Here is a 23,512-nt window from a genome sequence, read left to right as displayed (position 1 = left end):
TCCCTCGCTTCTTCCAAGAGATCCAGGTTCCCTCGGAGTTGTTCCGAATTGGCCTCGGGTCGGTGCGCGGCCACCCGAGGTGAGGGGAGTCCGAGCTCCACGGGGACAACGGCTTCCGTGCCATAGGTTAGGCTGAAAGGCGTCTCCCCGGTAGGGGTCCGATGCGTGGTCCGATACGCCCAAAGGACATTCTCGAGTTCTTCGACCCAAGCTTGCCCCGTCCGACCGATTCGCGCTTTGATTCCTTGGAGGATTGTCCGATTTGTGACCTCGGCCTCGCCGTTGGTTTGGGGATGCGACACAGATGTGAACCGGTGCTCGATCCCGAACTCCTCGCAGAAGTCACGGAAATGCTTGTTGTCGAACTTCGCCCATTATCCGAGATGAGGACCCGAGGTACCCCAAATCGGATAATGATGTTCTTCTTCACGAACTTCCGGACTTGCACCTCCGTGATAGTGGCCAGCGGCTCTGCCTCCACCCACTTGGTGAAGTAGTCGATTGCAACAATCAAAAATTTCCGCTGAGCTGAAGCGACGGGAAATGGTCCGAGGATATCCATTCTCCACTGGGCGAAGGGCCAGGGTGCAGTGATTAGTGCCAAGGGGACAGAAGGGACTCTCTGGACGTTGGCGTGGCGCTGGCAGGCGTCGCATTTCCGCACATGATCCTTTGAGTCCTCCAACAAGGTAGGCCAATAATAGCCTTGCCTCATGATCTTATGCGCCAAGGACCTAGCCCCCAGGTGCGATCCGCAGATGCCTTCGTGGACTTCGCTGAGGGCGTAGGCTGCTTCCGAGGGGCGGAGGCACCTTAAGAGGGGGGCGGTGAACAAGGTCCGATACAGCCTCCCTTCATAGAATACGTAGTGGGCGGACTTTATGACGAGTCGCCGAGCTTGATCTTCGTCCTCTGGGAGGATCCCTTCGGCGAGGTAGGCGACGAGCGGGTCCATCCAAGATGGCTCCGGATCAATCGCCATCACCGCTCCGGCCTCGCCGATGCTCGGGGCATCTAGGGTCTCCAGGTAGATCGCCCTCGACAAGTTGTGCGCGTCTGCGCCCACCAAGCGGGACAGCCTGTCGGCCCTGGCATTTTCGCTTCTTGGGACCTGCTGAATGTCAACACTGCCGAGGTCGGGAATGAGTGCTTGCACCTTCCAGACATAGCTCTGCATGGTCGGGCTCCGAGCCTCGAACTCCCCTCGGACCTGCCCGACCACCAGCTGGGAGTCGGTGAAGACCTTCAAACGCCGGATGCCGAGCTCCTTGGTGAGTTTGAGTCCTGTGACTAGGGCCTCGTATTCCGCCTCGTTGTTGGTCACTGGAAATCCGAACCTCAAGGCATTCTCGGCTATCACTCCATCGGGACTGGTAAGGACCAGCCCGGCCCCTCCACCTTCGGGGTTCGACGACCCATCAATGTGAAGCGTCCAGATTGGGAGGTCGAGGCTGGGTGTTTCCGGCGGCCTAGGTTCCGCCTCCTGCACAGTGCACTCAGCGAGGAAGTCCGCGAGCACCTGGGCCTTGATGGCGGGTCGGGGCTGGTAGCGGATGTCGAACTCACCAAGTTCTACTGCCCACTTCACCAGCCGTCCCGCATTCTCAGGATTGCTGAGGATCTGCCGCAGTGGTTGATCGGTCAAGAGGGTGACAGGATGAGCCTGGAAATAGGGGCGAAGCCTCCTGGCCGCGGTGAGCAGCGCGAAGGCGATCTTTTCCGCCTTCGTATACCGCGTCTCGGCATCCCGTAGGACCCGGCTGATGTAGTACACAGGCTTCTGGAGCTTTGCCTCTTCCCGAACCAGTACTGCGCTGACTGCGGTTGGGAAGACCGCCAGATAGAGGTAGAGCATCTCCCCCTCTTGCGGCTTGGACAGGAGGGGAGGAGAGGCCAAGTACTCCTTGAGTTGGTCGAATGCCACTTGACATTCGGCCGTCCAAAGGAAGTCTTTCGGGCGCTTCAACACCTTGAAGAACGGTTGGCAGCGTTTGGCCGATTTTGCCACAAATCGTCCGAGCGCGGCGACCCTTCCAGCGAGCTCCTGAACCTCCTTCACTTTGGTCGGAGGGGACATATCTTGGATGGCCTTGATTTTGTCCGGGTTGGCCTCGATCCCCCGCTGGTTGACAATGAAACCGAGGAACCTCCCGGCCGAAGCACCAAAGGCGCACTTCGCTGGGTTCAGCTTCATGCGAAACTTCCGCAAGGTGGCGAAAGTCTCCTCCAGATCCGCAATGTGCTGGTCTGCATGGCGACTCTTCACCAGCATATCGTCCACGTACACCTCCATGTTCCGGCCAATCTGCTCCTTGAAGATTTTATTGACGAGGCGCTGGTAAGTGGCGCCAGCATTCTTCAGACCAAAGGGCATTACCTTGTAACAGTACAGCCCCCGGTCTGTTATAAAGGCAGTTTTCTCCTCGTCCTGTGGAGCCATCATTATTTGGTTGTAGCCGGAGAAGGCGTCCATGAAAGACAGCAGCTGATATCCGGAAGTCGCGTCGACCAGTTGGTCTATCCGTGGAAGCGGAAAGCTATCCTTGGGGCACGCCTTGTTTAGGTCGGTGTAGTCGACGCACATCCTCCACTTCCCGCTCGCCTTCCGGACAAGTACGACGTTTGCCAGCCACTCGGGGTAGCTCACCTCCCTTATGAAGCCTGCATCCAAGAGTTTGTCTACCTCCTGGTCGACCACCCGGATCCGATCCGGGGCACAGTGTCTCTTCTTCTGCTTTACTGGTCGGTGGGTCGGGTCGACGTTGAGGGCGTGAGAAATGACCTCCGGGTCGATCCCAGGTACATCGGCCGCCGACCAGGCAAATACATCAGCATTGGCTCGGAGGAATTCCACTAACCTGAGCCGAGCTTCCGAGTCGAGGTTGGCACCGACCCGGACCGTACGGTCCGGGCGACCCTCTTCAAGGGGAACTTCGATCACACCCTCGGCCGGCTCCCCGTGCCGCAAAGCCACCTCGTCTCTGGCGTCAAGGGACTCGACGCTTAGGGCCTCCACGGGCTTCTTCCCTTTGAGAGTTGCTAGGAAACATTGCCGTGCGGTCGGTTGGTCACCTCGGACCTCTCCAATCCCGGCCGCCGTGGGGAACCGCATTAGCAAATGGTATGTAGAGACTACCGCGCGAAGGGCGTTCAGTCCGGGTCGTCCGAGGATAGCGTTGTAGGCCGAGGGAACACGGACGACCAAGAACCCGAGCCGCACCGTGGCTTCTGCGGGTGCAACGCCCGCAGTCACAGGCAGCTCAATGACACCTTCGGCCGAGATAGCGTGTCCAGTGAATCCTATGAGGGGGGTGGATGTTTTGTGCAACACTCGTCGGGACAAGCTCATCTTTTGGAAGGCCTCGTAAAACAAAATATCAGCTGAGCTTCCACTATCCACAAGAACACGCCTTACATCATAGTTCGCCATAGTGAGGGAGATCACCATGGCATCATCATGGGGGGTCTGAACCCCCTTTACATCCTCATCACAAAAAGTGATTACATTTCCGACCCGCTGCCTCTTCGCGACGGCCACCCCGGATGCTTCCACCGAGCCCCCTGCGTTCCTCACGGGCCGAGAGCAGCCCCCAGTGATGGTGTGGATCACGCCCGCGACGGGTCGATTCTGCTCCCGAGGCTCCTGAGGGGCCGGGTCGGCCGGACGCGGGTCTGCGGGGGGACGTCGGTCGTTTACATATCGACCGAGACGCCCTCGGCGGATGAGAGCCTCGATCTCGTCCCGAAGCTGGAAGCAGTCTTCGGTGTCGTGGCCGTGGTCTCGGTGATACTCACAGTACGCCCGAGAGGGCCTCCTCCCAGGGATTTTCTTCATCTGCCTCGGGACCGGGAGGTTCTCCCGCCCCTTGACCTCCATAAGGATCTGGGCCCGGGGGGCCAGGAGTGGGGTGTACCGGTTGAAGCGTCGGTGCGGAGAACGAGGGCGTGGGGCGCCGTGGTTCCTCGCCGGTGATGGGCTTCTGCGCCGACGTTGAGGCGTCGGGCTCCTCCTCTGGGGTGCCTCTTTTCGCCTTTTCTTTCCGAGCTTTAGAGGGACCTCGGCGGTCTCCTTGTTCCGGTGGGCGGCTGCCTCCTCGACGTCTGCATACTGGTTCGCCCGGGACAACAGCTCCGGGAAGCTCCGCGGCAGGCGTTTGTCCAGGGAGAAGGTGAGTCTGCCCTTCCGGAAGCCACGCTTCAGGGCTGAGAGAGCCACCTCCTGGCTCAGGTTCCGGACCTCCAATGTAGCCTTGTTGAAGCGGGTAAGGTAATCCCGCAGGCTTTCTCCCTCGTTTTGCCGGACATCAAAGAGGAAGTCGGAAACCAATCGCCGCCGGCTACTGACGGCGAAATGGCTGATGAAGAGGCGAGTGAACTGGTCAAAGGACTGGATAGAGTCAGCCTCCAGGCCGGCGAACCACGCCCTGGCTGGGCCACGGAGGGTCGCCGGGAAGGCCTTGCAGAGGAGAGGATCTGATGCTCCATGGAGGAGCATAAGAGTCCTGAAACTCTCCACGTGATCCCGCGGGTCCGCCGCCCCGTCATAGGGCTCGATCGTCGGTATTTTGAATCCCGGCGGATTTGGGGTCCGCAGGATCCTCGAGGCAAGCGCCGGTTGGGAGGAGATCTCCAAGTCGGCGAAGGGATCTTTGGAGTGGCCCTTAAGGACCTGGAGTTGTCTGTGGAGATCGTCCACCCGCCGGTCCAGGGAGCGCGACCGGTGGGTGGGAGACAAGGAGCGGCGCGAGGGGGACCGACTGGAGTGCGGGCCCCTCGAGGACTGGGGGGTCTGAGAACGCGCCCGGGTCCGCCTCTCGTACCCCGCGCAGCTTCGATGAGAAGGTCCTGGCAGAATGGACCGTGCTCGAGAACCTTCCTCGCGCCGGCGCTCCTCCCCATGGGAGAGGAAGGAGCGCGGGTTGAGGAAGACAGGTGAGCGCTCAGGGGGCAGCGGCTCCTGGGCCCGCTGTGGCGCTCGAGACATCACACCCTGCAGGTTCTGCACTGCCTCCGCGAGGGTGCGAACCTGCTGGGCTAACTGGTCGAACTGAGCGGCTTCGACCATCTGAATGGGGGGTGGAATGGTGGAGTGTTGCTGAGAATGTGTTGGAGACGCAGCGGCCTCCCGGCCGGAGGCGCGAGAGGCCCCGCGACCGGAGGCATTGGAAGCTCCACGGCCACCTCGCCGTGCCATTACGATCGCTCTGAGATTCGGGCCCTTCCTCTAGCGCCAACTGTTGCTGGTGGTCCAAACCGAGAACGATTGGCACAGCGGTGTGAACGGGGTTCCGTCTGAGTTGTCTTGGTTGGTGTTGGTTACGCTCCACCTTCCACCGGAAAACCTGCGAGCAAGCCTCGCACCACCACTGGGGTAGTGGGGGCCCTCCGACGATCAAGTCAGAGGAGATTGGAGGAGGAGGAGAGATGATAATAGCAAGCAAGAGAGTGCTCTGGAAGATATTGCTTACCCCCCCTTCTCCCCCCAGCCGCATATATACCTGGCTGGGGGGTCTCTCAGGGGGGTTTGTCATCGTGGGGCGCGATGGAGTGGCCACTGACATGGCCGTTACAGGGCGTCGTGGAGCAGCGCTGGGTACGGCCATGACAGGGCGTAGTGGAGTTCCGCTTTGTACGGCTGATACAGGAGATCGTGGAACAGCATCGGATACAGCCGTTGCAGGGAGTAGTGGAGCAGGAGGCCTCGGCGTGCCTCTGGGAAGCAGCCTGTCGTTATCAAGAGATCTCCGACTCGGGGTCGGAGTGCTGGATCAGGGGGCAGCCGACTCGGGGTCGGGCTGCGGTGCTGAGGATATCCGACTTGGGGTCGGATTGCTAGATTAAGGGGCAGCCGACTCGGGGTCGGGCTGCGAAGCCGAAGATGTCCGACTCGGGGCCGGACTGCTGGATCGAAGGGCAGCCGACTCGAGGTCGGGCTGCGAAGCCGAAGATGTCCGACTCGAGGTCGGGGCCGGATTGCTGGATCAAAGGACAGCCGTAGTCTTCATGGGCGCGCGTGCCGGTCACGTGGAGCATGGCGGCTTAGTTCCCCCGTAACAGAACCCATTATAAAAACATCCTTAAGGCGATCCGGTAGAGTACCACGTCTTTCGGACAGATACTACGATTTTTTGGTCCGAGACGGGGATCCTGTTGAGCTTGATGAAAATGATGAGGATCCAATCACCTATATGGATGCAATGTAAAGGAACGACTCCGATAAATGGCTGGAAGCCATGCATTCTGAAATGAAATCCATAGAGGTCAATAATGTATGGATATTGGTTGACCCACCGAAGGAATAAAATCCATAGGGTGTAAATGAATTTTCAAAAGGAAAAGGAGCGCATACAGAAAGGTGGAGACCTACAAAGCCCATCTTGTTGCCAATGGATATTGTTAACGTTATGGTATTGACCATGACAAAACATTTTCTCTCGTGGCGATGCTCAAATCAATTCGAATTATGCTTGCAATGACAACACATTTTGATTATGAAATCTGGCAAATGGATGTGAAAATCGCCTTCTTAAATGAAGATTTGAAAGAAGAGGTGTCTATGATACAACCTGAAGGTTTTACATCCGCAGATGAATCAAAAGTGTGCAAGCTTCAGAGATCCATATATGGATTAAAGCAAACTTCTCGGAGTTGGAACATACATTTTGATAAAGTGATCATAACGTATGGCTTCATTAAGAATAAAGAAGAACCTTGCATATATAAATGGGTTAACGATTCAGTGATTGTATTTCTTATTTTGTATGTGGATGATATTCTCTTAATCGGAAATGACATCCCTGTATTACAAAGAATAAAAGTTTGGCTATCATCACAATTCTACATGAAAGATTTGGGAGAAGCATCCTACATCCTAGGAATGAAAATCTATAGAGATAGATCTAAAAGGTTGCTTGAGTTGTCCCAATCCACGTACATAGATACCATGCTGAAAAGGTTCAGCAAAATGAATTTCAAGAAAGGCTATCTTCCGATGGGCCATGGAATTCAGCTCTCTAAAAAGGATTGTCCGACAACTCCTCAAGAAAGAGAGACTATGAATAGTATTCCATATGCTTCAGCAGTGGGATCTATTATGTACGCAATGACATGTACCAGACCAGACGTGGCATACTCACTAGGGGTAGTGAGTAGATACCAGTTTGATCCAGGTAGCAACCACTGGAAGGTTGTAAAAGCTATTCTTAAGTATTTAAGAAATACTAAGGACCAACAATGGCTTGTCTATAGAGATACTGACTTGAAATTAGTGGGATACACTGATTCCAGTTTCTAGTCAGATCAGGTGTTAGATGTATGCCTTAGAAGCCAATCTGGCTGACATATTATTAATTCTGGGACATAAATTTGTACTTGACTTTATTATTATTGAATAATAAATGGGCATCTTTTTCATTCATATTGTTTATGTGTCTATGAATCGTCTAAGGAATTAATAGGATGATGATACATAGTCTCAAAAGTTGAGAATTTGAGCCATGTATCATTGGTGATTAATTTCTAAATGCTCCTGATCAATGGATCATCATGAGGACGGTGATCGATCCGATGAGATCAGTGCACAGATCGCTTTCCTTATGGATGGACGAGACTCGAGTCCACAGTGTAGGAACACTAAAGTGAGAGTGCAGGTGCTTGTTAGAGAACAAAGGTACTGAGCGTGATCAAGATAAGAAGTCACTTGGATGTCTATCCACTCGTCGGTGACTTGCTTGATGTTGCAGTAGTGTGACCAGTCCTTTGACCTGCGGTGCTTCGACTACTCACAGTGAGGTTATTGTAGTTTAACTGCACATACACATGGTCTCTAGTCATATAGGTCCTTGTAGTGTAGATTGGCTGCAGTAAGTTCACTGTAGGAGTAGAGTATGCACCTACATGGAATCTATCGACCTTGATAGATGAGGAGCGATCCTATGTAATTTATAAGACTGAGTTATAAGACCTTGGCCAGGGAAGTATATACAGTGGAGAAAGAGTTTTTCACTCTCGAACTCAAGTCAAATAAATTTAGACATATGACAGACGACGGGGTTTCACGAGTTATCCATGACCTCCATTCTGTAGGGATCCACGATAGAAGGACTGTATCATACGATAACTGCACCTAGAGGTTCATCATTCTACTCTGCTAGGTAGCCACCACATACTGCTAGGTGTCACTGGTGGATGGTGAGACTCACAGGGATCATCTTGATGGTCGATGATCCCTGGTGAGTTGAGTTGGAATTGTTTCAACCCATTGAAAGGAGTATTCAATGATATTGTGATAGAGATCGTAATATATCTCACTACCAAATAGAATAGAATCTATGGGGTCACACACATTAGAGGTATTGACCGATCCGATGATTGAATTGTGATTGGAAATCACAAATAATAAATTTGATTGATAATTGGTTAACCCGATAAGAGTTAGTGAGTTGAAGAAGGAATAATTGCAATCGAATTGTAATTTAATTTATTTAATTGGATTTAATTAATTGGACTTGATCATGAGTCCTACTTGGAGTAGGATCCTTGGAGTCCTAATTGGATTAGGATTTCAAATTAAATTAGAGTCCTACTTGGAGTAGGATTTCTAAAGTCCTAATTGGTTTAGGGCTGAAATTTAAGTAGTCCTAATTAGATTAGGAGTTCTTAAGTCCTAATTAATTTTAATCTAATTAATCAAATGACTCCTAATTGGATTAGGATTGAAGAGTTCAATTGAGCCATGGTTCAATTAAATTCTAATTGGATTAAGATTTGGAGGAATTAAATTGGGTGCACCTAATCCTATTTTGAATAGGATTGGACCTAGAACTAGTCCTAACCCAATCCCCACTTAATTTGATTAAGTGGGGCCAACCATATGGGAGAAGAGGGAGGGGCGTAAGCCCCTCCCTTGGCTGCATGCGTGAGGGAAAAAGGAGGGGCTACGCCCCTCCTCATTTGAATTGGAAATGGGATAAAGATGAGCTCCTAAAATTTAGGAGCTCATCTCTATCCAAACGCCTTATAAGAAAGGGGCTTCAAGGGGCTACGAAAATGAGATGAAAAATCACCTCCTTTCAACCGTGAACACCTCTCTCCCATTCCTCGTTTGATCTGCAAGCAAACAAGGGAAAAAGGAAGCCTTGGCATGGCCTTCTTCCTCCTCTTTTTGGTTCTAGCGCAAGGAAAAAGAAAAGGCTGCGAAGGGCCTTGTTTTCTTCTTCCTAGATCCTTCCTTCTTCTTCCTCCTCTCAAGGCAATCAAAGGTTGATTCAAAGGAGAGGACTTCAGCCATCAATAGCCTTCTCTGCAAGGGAGCTAGCACCCCGGAGAGATCCAAAAGCTTCGATCGGTTCATTACCTCGTGTGGATAGCCGTAGAGGCCGGACGCGTGTGCGGCTTCCATTAAACCTTCATCAAATACCTCGTAAATCAGATTTGTGGAGACCATCTACCCGCACAAGGTGAAGATCTGATCTTCTTAATGATTTTAAAATGGTTTATAAGAATTTAATCCTAATCTATCTACAAACGACGGTTTTAAAATACGTTCATAGGACGAACGGCATCTGGCATGCCTTCCGCTGCAGATCTGAAAAATTTTTGAAATTTTCTGCGGCATGTGATAGATCCTAACAGTGGTATCAGAGCCAGGTTATGTAGACTAAGATTAGAATTAAATTTTTAAAAGCATTTTAGATCTGAAATTTAAAGAATTATGCTTGCTGAAAATTTCTGCATGCAGAATTTTCAGCTTGCTGATTTTTCTGGATGCTGATTTTTAGATGCTTAGATTAATGATTAATTATAGTCTTAAATTATATATGTATATGGTTAATCTTTTACATATAACAATCTGAAAACTTGTTAATAACTAGAACCAAATTGAGTTTTTCAGAAATGCACTTAATGAAGAGAAATTGATGACTACTAAAAGACTAAATCAAGAAAAGATGAAATAGATCTTGATGAAATTCTTGCATGATTAGAAGTAAAGATCATCATTATCATTTGCTTGCTTTATGAGCTTTATATTCTATCAAATGAATGTGTAGAATGCACTCCTAAGTACTTATTAACGAAGATATATGTAAAAACTCTCATTACATATATGATAAAGCAATATGTGATTTGGAACAAGCATCAAAAGCATGATATATAAAAGCTTGAGTAATTTTTGATAAAAAGTAATAATGATAAATCTATACATTAAAAAGATGAATCTGTGATATATTGCTTGCTCAAAGCATACATTGATGACATCATTTTTGTTCTACTGATAAAGATTTATATAATTTTACTAAGCTCATACAAAGTGAGTTTGAAATATGCATGATGAATGAATTAACATTTTCTCTCGAACTCCAAATTAAGACAAACAAGAAAGGAGATCTTCATTGACCAAAGTTAGTCCACAAGAAAACTCTTATAGAAGATTGGCATGAAGAAGGTATGTCTATGACCCCATCTTGTAGAATTTGAAAAGGATGAGCTAAGTAGATCTATTGTTTTAAAGCTGTATTGAAGCATGATAGAATAATTATTTTATCATACAGCTAGTAGACCAGATTGTATGCTCATTATGTGCCCTTGTGCAAGACTTCAATCTAACTCTAATGAATCGTATTTTATTGATAACAAATAAAATCTAAACTAAATTAATTTTGAAAATAAGAAATTGATCTAACCTTGATAAATCTTTCTATTGCCTCACATGCTTGTCCTTGAACCATCTTGGTTAATGAAACTATCTCTTTAGTTCAAGTGATATGTGCTTGCTTATATTTAGGCAATCTCTTGAGTAAAGTGACTCAACATTCAATTGTTGTCATATCTTATGATTGAGTCACCTAGTTAAGAAATATGCTATATGAATGTTTTGTATCTTGAAGAAACTAATGACCTTCTTTCAAGAAAGAAAAGCAGTTTGTTAATAATGCAGGATCCTTGAGCAAGAAAATGAGAGATTTCAACTTGAAGGACACCTTCACATAAGATACAATAAACATTCACATGCAAACAAGAGAGAGGACCTTCTTCAGCCAAAAGTTCACACATAAAAAATCTAGTTTGGCTTGAAGAATATAGAATGAATAGGTAATTTTAGATACCTCTCTCGTAAATTGATTGAGCAAAGTCAATAACTTAATCTTATTATGGCATGATTAAATTTATTAATTATTAATTTTTAATATCATGTCTATATATGTATTGATTGACTTATACTTTTAGAAAGTGTTTCATGGTTTGCCCAAACTAAATTATTTCTTTGCCTATATCATAACCATGAAATACACAAGTATATGCTTAAAATTTTGATGTAAAATGACTTATGAGAAGTTATGAATCTTTGAGCACAATGAAAATGTTATTTGCATGATATACATCTATATGATACATAAGATTATTTCTTTATTCTGCTCTTTTATGTAAATTACTTGAGAATAACAAAAAGAGAGAGAGATAAAGAACAGAAAATTGATATTATTCAAGAAAAGTAAAATCTAAGTAAAGGCAAATACTTCATCTTAAGGAAAAGCAAAACAAGCATAATATATTTGGCACATTTATGAGACTAGTGAAAGGGATAAAATCCGTAATTAATTACACTTAAACAGGAAGAGTTTGAAGTGAACATTTTAACCTTTCTATATTGCTCATCATGGGGATGGTGCCAATAGGGAGGCTAGTGGTAGTACCCGGCACTATTTGACCCAACTATTCAGTGTAGGGTATATTAGGGACGGCACAAGAGGGAGGCTAGTGGTAGTACCTCGTGCCCCTTCCAACTCCACCGGATAGGGAGCAAATAGAGTATAGAGCATAAGAAAGTAAAAATGAAAGACAAAGTAAATGAAAGTATATAAGAAGAATCAAGTCAAATTTTTAATCACTTGAAAACACATTTTAAGGATGAAATCAGTGCAAAATTATATTTAAATAGGGAGAGTTTATTTGAAAAGAATTGATTTTGATCCTTGACATGCTTTTTCTTAATATTTTAATGCATGACTTAACACATGATATATTTTGCATGTGGCATGATGTTCTGAATTATGGATTCTCAATATTTTGTAATGTTCCATGCTTGGATAATTTGATTGAATGTTTGAAATACTATATGAAGTTATTTTATGGTATTATTGAAAAGAAATTTTAGATTTGTCGTTCACAATCATCTTTGAAATCTAAAAGTTGAATAAATTTGTAAAAAGGAGAAGAGAAGTATATCTCTATTTAGGCAAAATGAATTGATTTTGTTTTATCTTTCAACTTGCCTAATTTTGGTATATAATGTTCTAATTCATACCAAAACTCAAAATAAATACAAATATTCTGAATATGCTCTTATATATTTGAAATATGTGTTTTCAATCGTAATGATTTAAGATGAGCTACAATGTGGAAGATACATATCTTAAATTATGATTTTGAAAGCCTTTATTGAAAATCTTTATGAAATTCAAAATCTGATTTTGTATAAAAGCTTAAACTCAATATGATTTCTAGATAAAAACTACAGTTTAAGAAAAATAGAATAATTCTGATGCCTTGATTGTTTGCCCCGATACGCATCTGAAACATATCATTTCTTATCTTTAAAGTGTACTAATATTGGTCCAAATGATGTGTCTTTCGATGATCTTGATTACAAACAAAAATTTCTAAATATATGATTTTATTTTGATATTAAAAAGATTTATTGTGTTTCATGTATACATTGCTGAAAAACTATGATTAAGAAATTGAGTTCTATAAATATATATACCTCAATGATCATCTATATGTTTTTCTCTCCTACATTTTTAAAGACTTCCATCAGAATATATATAGAGTGAATGATCTTAAAGCTAGAAATATTTCAGCTCACTCAAATGATTCTAAAAGAAAGAAAATGTAAATGCTTTTGAAAGAAACTGAGCTTCAAATGAATCATTTTCTGATTAATATTTCTATACATTTTCTCTAAGATTAAGAGAAAGCATAACTTGTTCTTGAAGGATTAGAAAGAGTAATTGCTACAAATTTTGAATAATGCTAGATTACTCTACATTCTCGATATCGTAGAATTTCAGTTTTATTCACGTTTATCATTAAAATCTGAAATTCAACAATAGAAAAGAATGATTAAAGAAGAATGCATCTTTTGAGGGGGAGCTTTAGATATTCAGTATCTCATACATTGATTTTTATGGATTGATTTTGATGAACCTCCTTATATTGCAAGACTTGCTTTAATTATATAATAAGTTTATACCTTGAGATGAGTTCTATAAAGATTGTCTTATCTCAAACCTTGAGTCTTATGATAATAAGCTGAAACTTATTGAAAATATATATATATTTTTTTGAACATTATCTTCAAATTCTAAACTCTTAAATGGAATGATCAATTGAGGGGGAGAAAGAAAATTTCAGAAGGAGAGATCTTATGGAACTTAATCGCATAAATCTATAACTAAAGCAGAGAGAAAGAATACTAAATGAAAAGTGATCCTAATACTCTTCCATATGTATCATCTGAAATTTAAATCTGAAAATCTTTATGATACACCTTGAGGCTTGTTATTTGGTTAATATATCTTATGCATAAATCATAAACCAAATTGCAATTCAAACAGTTGATCTTAAGAGCCTCTAATTTAATGAAAAAAGGGAAGAATAATGCGTTGAATTTTCTTGAGTATCTCTCAGAAAATCTATTTTGGAAATACAGTAATGAGTCCTAATTGGCTTGTTCTTTAGAATTTCAATTTTGTGCCAATTCATTATTATATGTACCAAAATGTGCTTTTTCTTAAAGGAATAAAGTCTTTAAAAGAGCTTTAAAAGAACCTTCAAAGCTTTGAATTTTATGTAAGCTCTAAGATATATCATAAATTGCATGAATTAATGTTTTGGTATTTATGCCACAATATTTTTACACCATAAAAGAACTTTGCAATCATACCTAATATATTGCTCTTATACTCTGAAAACTAGTTAAATTGCTCTCATGTTGCTAAAATACTTAATATATTGGGCAAAAAATCTTAAATGAACAAGCTTTCATACTTATTATTGAAGAGAGGTTAGATTTTCATTCGTGCTTTCCTTGAATATCATTTGTGGTACTTCTTGAATTAACTTAAGAAAGATTCCATCTACACTTGAGTTGAAAACTATCCTTGGAATCACATTCGATGTGCTCTCATCATAATTTGCTCTGAAATTATCCTAAATGGCTCTGATCTATGCTCATTAATCTTATTCTAACATTATTGCCTTGAGCATTCTTATCTTTGTGCTTAATGTTTCACTATCTTTTTGATGTTGTCAAAAAGGGGGAGAAATATCTGAGTATATGCTCATAATGCTTTATGTGTTGATTATGTTAAGATTAAAACTAAAAGCATTATCATAAAGTATATTTTAAAGATATATATTTTCTACTTCAAACAACTTAGCTATGCGTTACTTCTAGAACACAATATATTTTATATTGCATATACTCCAAGTTTTGTCATCATCAAAAAGGGGGAGACTGATGACCCAAAGATTGATTTAAAGATTGATTTTGATGATCACAAAACCTTGAAGTATAAATACTAATGTTTGTGTTGCAAGGAGAAAGATATTTATTTTGCAAGGAACATAGCAAGTTGGAAGAACATAAGAAGGCCTCCAAAACTCTCAAGAAAAGTTGGAAGAAAGCTACAATTTATTGGCCCAAGTTTCAAGTTCAAATGATTCAAGTTGGAGGAGCAAATTCAAAGAAAAATTCAAAAGAATAGTCCTCAAGTCGACTCCTGAAGAATTCGAGTCGACTCCGATGCTTGCCGAGTCGACTCTAGAGTAGAACGAGTCGACTCCAGGGAGTAACAGACAGAAAGACAGAGAAGCTATTTTGGACCCTGAGAGCCGAGTCGACTTCTGAAGAACTCGAGTCGACTCCGATGGCTGGCAAGTCAACTCCTAAGGAAGCGAGAGTCGACTCCTAGAGGAAAACAAGGCAAAAGTCAGAGAGCAAATTTCGGACACTGTGAGCCGAGTCGACTCCCGCAAAGTCCGAGTCGACTCCAACTATTGGCGAGTCGACTCCAGTTTGGTCCGAGTCGACTCTAGGACAAGGCATGCACATTAATTCAAATTTGGAACAGTGGCCGAGTCGTCTCCAGTCAAGCACGAGTCGACTCCTGCAACAGGCGAGTCGACTCTAGATCGCGCGAGTCGACTCCGATCCCAACGGAAATATTATCAGGAGGTACAGACTGTGTCCAACGGCTCTATTTTTGTCTCTAACGGCTAGATTCTTGTTTCCACGCCATCTAAAGCTATAAAATCAAGAGGAGAGCTAGGGAAGAAGGTATGGAGTGGGAGAGAACATTTAGGGAAGAGATTTAGAAGAGCTTACAAGGGAAATCTCCCAAAAGCACAAAAGGGCCATTCAAAGCAAAATAGAGAGAAGAAGAGCATCCAAGTGAATCCCAAAGCTTCCTCTTCAACTGTGTGCTGCCTCGGTGATCCTCTACTTCGTGCAAAATCAGAAGAGGGTCAAGTGAAGAAGAAGCCGAGTTCCTCCATCTACGAATTAGTTTGAGGGCTTCTTCTCTTTACTTTACTTATTTATATTTGCTATATTTGTTTAAGTGAGAAGCTTGTATTTGATTTAAACTCTTGTTCTAAGATCTTGTAACTTGATTCAATCAAGGGATTGAATCAAGGGGTTAAGGTTTGTTGGTGAGCCAAAGGAAAAACCAACGTTGTAAGGTTGTGGTTGGTGAGCCTTTGGGAAAACCAACTAGGTTTGATTGTGAACCCGGAAAAACAATCGGTTGGTTCTAGTCGGTGAGCCTGTAAAAACCGACCGAGTTTGTTGTGATCTCGCAAAACAACAAATTGGGTTGTGAGCTTGTAAAACAACCGGCTGTAATCTGTAGGATTATAGTGAAATTCCCAAGAGGTCTTGGGGAGTGGATGTAGGTGCTGGGGTGCACCGAACCACTATATGTTTGTTGTGTTTGTGATGCTTTTTGCCATTGTCTAACTTGCTCACTTACTTACTTAGATAAATTGCTTGCTTAACTCTTATCCGCGCATCCTTTAGTTGCAAGCATATTCAATTTACTTAATCAAGTCTCATTCAATAAATCAAACTGTTGCTAAGTTTAAATTCCACTGTACATCTATACAACTTAGCATAATTAATTAAAAAGTTTTAGAAGTAGTATAAAAGTTTTAAAAGACCCAATTCACCCCCCCTCTTGGGTTGTATCTACTGGGCAACAAGTGGTATCAGAGCCAGAGGTCTCGAGTTCGAAACCCAGGCATCGCGTTGGGGGGGGGAATGTTGGACATACTCGGCCGCTGTGCGGGCCATACCCGCGGGGTCCCTGAGCAGCACAGGGAGGGTCACTGTCAGCATGTCCTGCCGCCTGCCAACAGCGATGGCCTGGTTAGTAGGTGGGTCATACCGAGAGTCCCTGAACCCATGGCGAGGCCAGGTCGGAGTCCGGGGTTGGGCGAGGCCTTGGTCGGAGTCGACTCGTGGCGCTGCCTTTGGTGGGGTTTAAGGAAATAGAGTTGCGCCTTTACTAACACCGGTCGATTTTGGTGTAATGGTAGCGCTTGATCCTGACATTTTATTTAAATTTTTTAAAGCAATCTGGGATGTAATCTGTGATGTGTGTTGCAAGTCGATGGTTGATCGATATGTACATCAACAAGCTCAACATGCGCGGATCGAGATCAAGGGTTGATTGAAGATGGATGAAGGAGTTGATCACAATTGGACCTATGGGATCAAGATCGAGTCAAGAGTTGAAGACGATCAAACCAATCGACGTGCATGTGCTTGTAAAATGACCCCATCCTGGATCCATGATCATCACCATTTAAATTTTATTTGTTGATAAATGCCTGGATGTTTAATGCTTATGTCTATGCGGGTAGATATATATTTGCATGAGTTGTGAATAGTCGATCGAGAGAGACCTAAATACAAACCTCCCCAATCAGTTGAGAGTGAACCAACATGAGCTAGTCATATTAGATTAATTGATCTAATTGGTGTCTAGGCAAGCCTAAAAGGTGGTTACTTAATTAGGACCTTACTCTTCGAGTAAGGGGAGCCTCCCACCTGCTTACCTGGCCAATCGTTTGATAACCTCTTATGAAGAGCTCAAGGTTGCAAACACTAAGACATGATTTCACAATATCAAGTCCATAGGTCTTCCACCGTAGTAGAGCTGCTAAGGTCTTTTTGTTAGAAAACCCCGATCATGCCGCTGAAATTTTAAAAAATTCAGATGCAGCGGAAGAGGCATGCGCGGGATCAACCGTTCATCGCATGAACGTTGTTCAAAAACCGTTCGTAGATAGATAAGGATTAAAAACTTTTTTAAAACATTAGAAGATCAGATCTTCACCTTGCGCGGGTAGATGATCACCGCAAACTGATGATCGTGGTTTTTGGATGAAGGTTCGCTTGAAGCCGTTCAAGTGCCCGGCCTCTACGGGTATCCACACGAAGCAGGATCCGATCCAAGCTCTCTATCTCACCGGGGTGCTAGCTCCCTTGCAGAGATAACTTTTGATGGCTGATCTCCTCTCTTTCTTTCAACTCTTGAATGTACTTGAGAGGAGGAAGAAGAAGGTTGAAGAAGAGGAAGAAGCAAAGCCCCTGCAGCCTACTTTCTTTTCCCTGCGTTGGAAGGAGGAAAGGAGGAAGAGGAGGACGCCATGGCTTCTTCTTTTCTTCTTCTTGCTGGCGGCTGAACCAAGGGAGGGAGAGGGTGGCCACGGCTCCAAGGGAAGAGGAAAAGCTCTATCTAGGGCGCCGGCCCTAGCTCCCTTTTTAATAAGTATGAAGGGCTCCTAATTGTTAGGAGCCCTTGAGTTATTTCCAAGAGGGGGCGCCGGCCCCCTCTCTTCATGTCGCCCTAACCAAGTGGAGAGGGGCTGATGCCCCTCTTACTTGGTTAACCTAATCCTCTTCCAAAGAGGATTAGGTGCCCCTCTCATGGTTTAGTCCTAATCTAATTAGGATTAACCAAATCATGAATCAATTGGGTTCAATCTATACTAGTCCTAATCCAATTAGAACTTGAGTGAACCATGACTCAATTGAACTCTTCAATCCTAACCCAATTAGGAGTCATGTTGATTCATTAGATTAATAATTAATTAGGACTTAAGAAACCCTAATCAAATTAGGACTTATTTAATTTTAGTCCTAATCCAATTAGGACACTAATTTGAATCCGAAGTCCTAATCCGATTAGGACTCTAGGAATCCTACTCCAAGTAGGAATCCAATTTTAATTCAAAACTCCTAATCTAATTAAGATTGTAGGAATCCTATTCCAAGTAGGAATCCCAGTCCTACTCCAACTAGGATTTCCAGTCCTAATCCAATTAGGACTCTAGGAATCCTACTCGAAGTAGGATTTGTGTTTAAGTCCAATTAATTAATTCCCTTTGTTCCTTCTTCAACTGAATATCAATCGAATTGATTACTTGTGATTCCTAATCACGATTCAACCATCGGATCGGTCAATACTTCTAGTGTGTGTGACCCCATAGGTTCTACTCTGACTGGTAGTGAGATATATTATGATCTCTATTACAATATCATTGAAAACTTCTTTCAATGGATTGGAACGATTCCAACTCTACTCATTAGGGTTTATCGATCATCGAGATAATCCCTGTGAGTCCCACCATCCACCAGTGACACCTAGCAGCATGTGGTGGCTACCCAGTAGAATAGAATGATGAACCTCTAGGTGCAGTTATCATATGATACAGTCCTACTATCGTGGATCCCTACAGGACGAAGGTCATGGATAACTCGTCAAACTCCTTCGTCTGTCATATGTCAAGGTTTATTCGACTCAAGTTCGTTAGTCGAAAACTCTTTCTCCACTTTGTATCACTGCCCTGGCCAAGGTCTTAGAACTCAGTCTAACAAATCACATAGGATCACTCCTCTTCTATCAAGGTCGATAAATTCAATGTAAGTGCATACCCTACTCCTACAGTGAACTTACTGCAGCCAATCTACACTACAAGGACCCATATGACTAGAGACCATGTATACGTGTAGTCAAACTACAATAACCTCACTGTGAGTAGCTGAAGCACTGCAGGTCAAAGGACCAGTCATACTACTGCAACATCAAGCAAGTCACTGACGAGTGGATAGACATCCAAGTGACTTCTTGTCTTGGTCACGCTCAGTACCCTTGTTCTCTAACAAGCACCTGCACTATCACTTCAGTGTCCCTACACTGGACTCAAGTCTCGTCCATCCAGAAGGAAAGTGATCTGTGCACTGATCGGATCGATCACCGTCCTCGTGATGATCCATTGATCAGGAGCATTTAGAAATTAATCACCAATGATACATGGCTCAAATTCTCAACTCTTGAGAATATGCATCATCATCTTATTAATTCCTTGGACGATTCATAGACACATAAATGATATGAATGAAAAGATGCCTTTTATTTATTCGATAATAAAAAGTCAAGTACAAAATTATGTCCCTAGAATTAATAATGTGTCAGCCAGATTGGCTTCTAGGGCATACATCTAATAATCTCCCACTTGTACTAAGGCCAATCAGTCATATATCTAAGCCCCATCTTCTCAAGGTGGGCTTCAGTCTTTTGCTGACTTAGCTGTTTAGTGAACGGGTCTGCCACGTTATCCGCAGAGTCTACTCTCTGCACCTCTACATATTTCTTCTCAACATAGTTGCGTATGAGGTAGAAGCGCCGCTCTATGTGCTTGGACTTCTGATGAGACCTTGGCTCCATAGCTAGTGCTATGGTGCCAATGTTCTCGCAGTAAAGTGTTATGGCATCTAATGACATTACACCTAACTCTGCAATGAACTTTTAACCAGAAGGTTTCTACTGCACCCTTAGATACGACTTAACATTCAGCTTCTAAGGTAGAATCTATAATGATCGGTTATTTGGAACTCTTCCAATTTACTGAACCACCATTGAACATATTCTGATGTAGACTTTCTATCATCAATATGTGTGCATCCTTCTACCTTCAACTCTGATCTTCTTCCAAAGACCAAGAACATGTCCTTAGTTCTTCTCAAGTACTTAAGACTGTTCTTCACAGCTATCCAATGCTTTTTGCCTGGATCTGATTGACATATGCTCGTGACATTCACAGCATGTACTATATCAAGTCATGTACATAGCATCGCATACATGAGGCTCCCTATTGCTGATGTATAGGAGATCTTGCTCATGCGTTGAATCTCTTCAGATGTGTTGGGGCACATCTTCTTAGAGAGATTAATTCCATGCCTTAGGGGTAAGAGACTCCTTTTAGAGTTTTCCATGCTGAACCTTTTCAGCACTTCCTCTATGTACATCTTCTGTGATAGGCCAAGCATCCTTTTAGATCTATCTCTATAGACCTTTATTCCCAAAATATAGGATGCTTCCCCAAGGTCTTTCATGGAGAACCTTTTTGACAACCTGACCTTGACCGAGGTTAGCATGGGAATATCATTCCCTATCAGGAGGATGTCGTCCACGTACAGTACGAGAAATACAACAGCACTTCCACTAACCCTTTTGTAAACACATGGTTCCTCTTCGTTTTTGATGAAATCAAACATTTTGATTGCGTCATCAAAACGAGAGTTCCAACTCCGAGATGCTTGCTTTAGATGGACCTTTGCAGCTTGCAGACCTTGTGATCTCCATCACTGGAAGTGAAACCCAAAGGCTGTTCTATATAGATGTCTTCATCAAGATATCCATTCAGGAATGCTTGTTTTCACATCCATCTGCCGGATTTCATAATCATGAAATGCTGCAATGGCAAGCAATGTTCGGATGGATTTCAGCATGGCTACAGGTGAAAAGGTCTCCTGATAGTCAATGCCCTCGCGCTGACTATACCCTTTCGCCACAAGCCTTGCCTTATAGGTCTCTACCTCTCCATCCGAATCTATCTTCTTTTTGTAGATCCATTTGCATCCAATAGGTACAATACCTTCTGGTGGATCTATTAAGGTCCAGACTTGGTTGGAATGCATGGAGTCTAACTCTGACTTCATAGCTTCCAACCATTTCTCGGAATCGATATCAGATATCGCCTCGTCGTAGGTTTTGGGATCCTGCGTGTGATCCCTATCTCCCACTAGGAACATTTCCTCGGTATCCTCTTCTAGTATACCTAAGTATCTATCGGGAGGATGGGAGACCCTACTTGATCTGCGAGGTGGTTGAGGGACATCGTGTACTGGCTCTGTATTAATGGGTTCGATAGGATCCATGACTCATTGCTTTTCAGAGACTTTCTCTTCAAGCTCAATTTTCCTCCCACTGCCTCTATCAAGGATAAACTGATTTTCCAAGAAGATGGCATGACGGCTCACAAACACATTGTGCCCCTCTGAGACGTAAAAATTGTATCCTAATGACTCTTTAGGATATCCTATAAAATGAGCACTTATGGTCCTAGCCTCTAGTTTGTCCGCCTGTAGTCTCTTGACGTGGGCCGGACATCCCCAAATCTTGAGATGACCAAGACTTGGTTTCTTACCTTGCTATATCTCATACGGTGTGATAGGAACGGATTTAGAGGGAACTCTATTCAACAAGTAAATAGCTGAAAATAGGGCATCTATCTAAAGAAACAAGGGTAAATCAGTGAAGCTCATCATGGACTGGATCATATCAATAGAGTCCGATTCCTCCTCTCTGACACTCCATTGAGCTGAGGTGTACCAGGAGGAGTCCATTATGAAACTCTACCATTCTCCTTGAGATAATCACGGAACTCTCCATTAAGGTATTCACTTCCTCGATCTGATCGAAGAACCTTAATGAGTTTTTATACTTATTTTTCTACTTCATATCTAAGCTTTTTGAACCTTTCAAAAGTTTCATATTTGTGTCTCATACACATATCCATACTGTGAGTAATCATCGGTAAAATGAAGTAAAAAATTACAACCCCTAGCCTGCACATCGAATGGGCCACACACATCAGTGTGTACTAGGGTAAGTATTTCAGTGGACCTCCCTGTGTCCTACAAAGGATAATTTGGCCATCTTTCCTTAAAGGCAGAATTCACAAATCAAATATGACTCGAAAGTCAATGAGCCCAAAAGCTCATGTTTCTCCAATTTGTTTATTCTGTCTTCTCCTATATGGCTAAGCCTGAGGTGCCACAAATACTTTAGATTTATCTCATTTTTGGATCTATTAGATCCTATGGTATTCACTGTTTGCTCAGATATATTCACAGATACATCCATATGTATGTGATAGAGACTGTCAATCATAAAACCATGTTGAATCAATTTATTTTTTCAAATAAAAATCTTTCTGTGCTTAAATAAAATACAGAAATCAAATTTCTACTAGCAATAGGTAACAGTCCCTAAGTATCCTGAGCATATCTGACATACCTTCTGAAGGTCTGTCACCCTTCATGTTCTTTATGCTTCCCATGTATGTAGGACAGTTCCTCTTCCAATGGCCGTCCATGATGCAATGGAAACACTTTTCCTTGCAATTGGCCTTTTTCTTGGAACTTCCTTACTTGGTGTTTTCTTAGTCTTCTGCTTCTTCGCAGGCTTCTTCTTCTTCCAAATAGACTCTCTCTTGAAAGTAGAAACCAACTTGACAGCGAAAACGATGCCCCTTGAACTTCTTCAAGGTCCCTAAGGTAGTTACCAATTTATTTAATAATTCTATTTTAGTGCATACAACCTTGTTCATATGGTAGTTTACTATAAACTATTCATATGAAGCTGGAAGGGATTGCGGGATCAAATCCGTTTGCAATTCCTTGTGCATGGTCATGCCAAGCTTCTCAAGCTTCTCTAAGTCCTTTATCATAGTTAAACCATGATCATGGACAGACTGCCCATCGTGCATCTTGGCTTTGAAGAGCCTCTTGGACACTTCAAACCGAGCTGCGTGACTCTGATCACCATACAACTCTTGCAGGTGATTTAATATGTCCCTGGCAGTCTTCATGTTCTCATGCTGGTATTGTAATGCATTGGACATGGATGCCATTGTGCAGCACCTAACTTTATTGTCATTGTTCGTCCACTTAACAAGCGTCTTACGCTGATCAGTGATCGGACAGATTGGTAACATGGGGATTCCATGGTCTAGCATATACCCGAATTTCTCACAATTCAAAACTATTTTTGAAATTTGCTGAGCCAATCTTTATAATTGGGTTTGGTCAAATGGTTGTTCTATAGGATATGAGTTAAGAGTCTAGAAGCTGACTTTATAATCCTTAGAGAGTAAAGACTCTAGTTAGACTTTTGTACTTGATCCTAATATGTTCTAAGGTCTTTTAGAACAAATGTAACTCCCACTATTTTCTCGAATTCCTCACACTCCCCTGGTAGGAAAACGGAAATCCCACACGACTAAGGTTTCTAGTGGGTACTGCGGTCTCACAAATCTACATGGCACCTCACCTACCAGTTATTGGTGACACATAGATGGATGAGTGTACAACTCTTGT

The sequence above is a fragment of the Phoenix dactylifera genome, unplaced genomic scaffold (assembly GCF_009389715.1).
Source record: "Phoenix dactylifera cultivar Barhee BC4 unplaced genomic scaffold, palm_55x_up_171113_PBpolish2nd_filt_p 000228F, whole genome shotgun sequence".
NCBI classification, from domain to species: Eukaryota; Viridiplantae; Streptophyta; class Magnoliopsida; order Arecales; family Arecaceae; genus Phoenix; species Phoenix dactylifera.
This window is presented reverse-complemented; position numbering follows the sequence as displayed.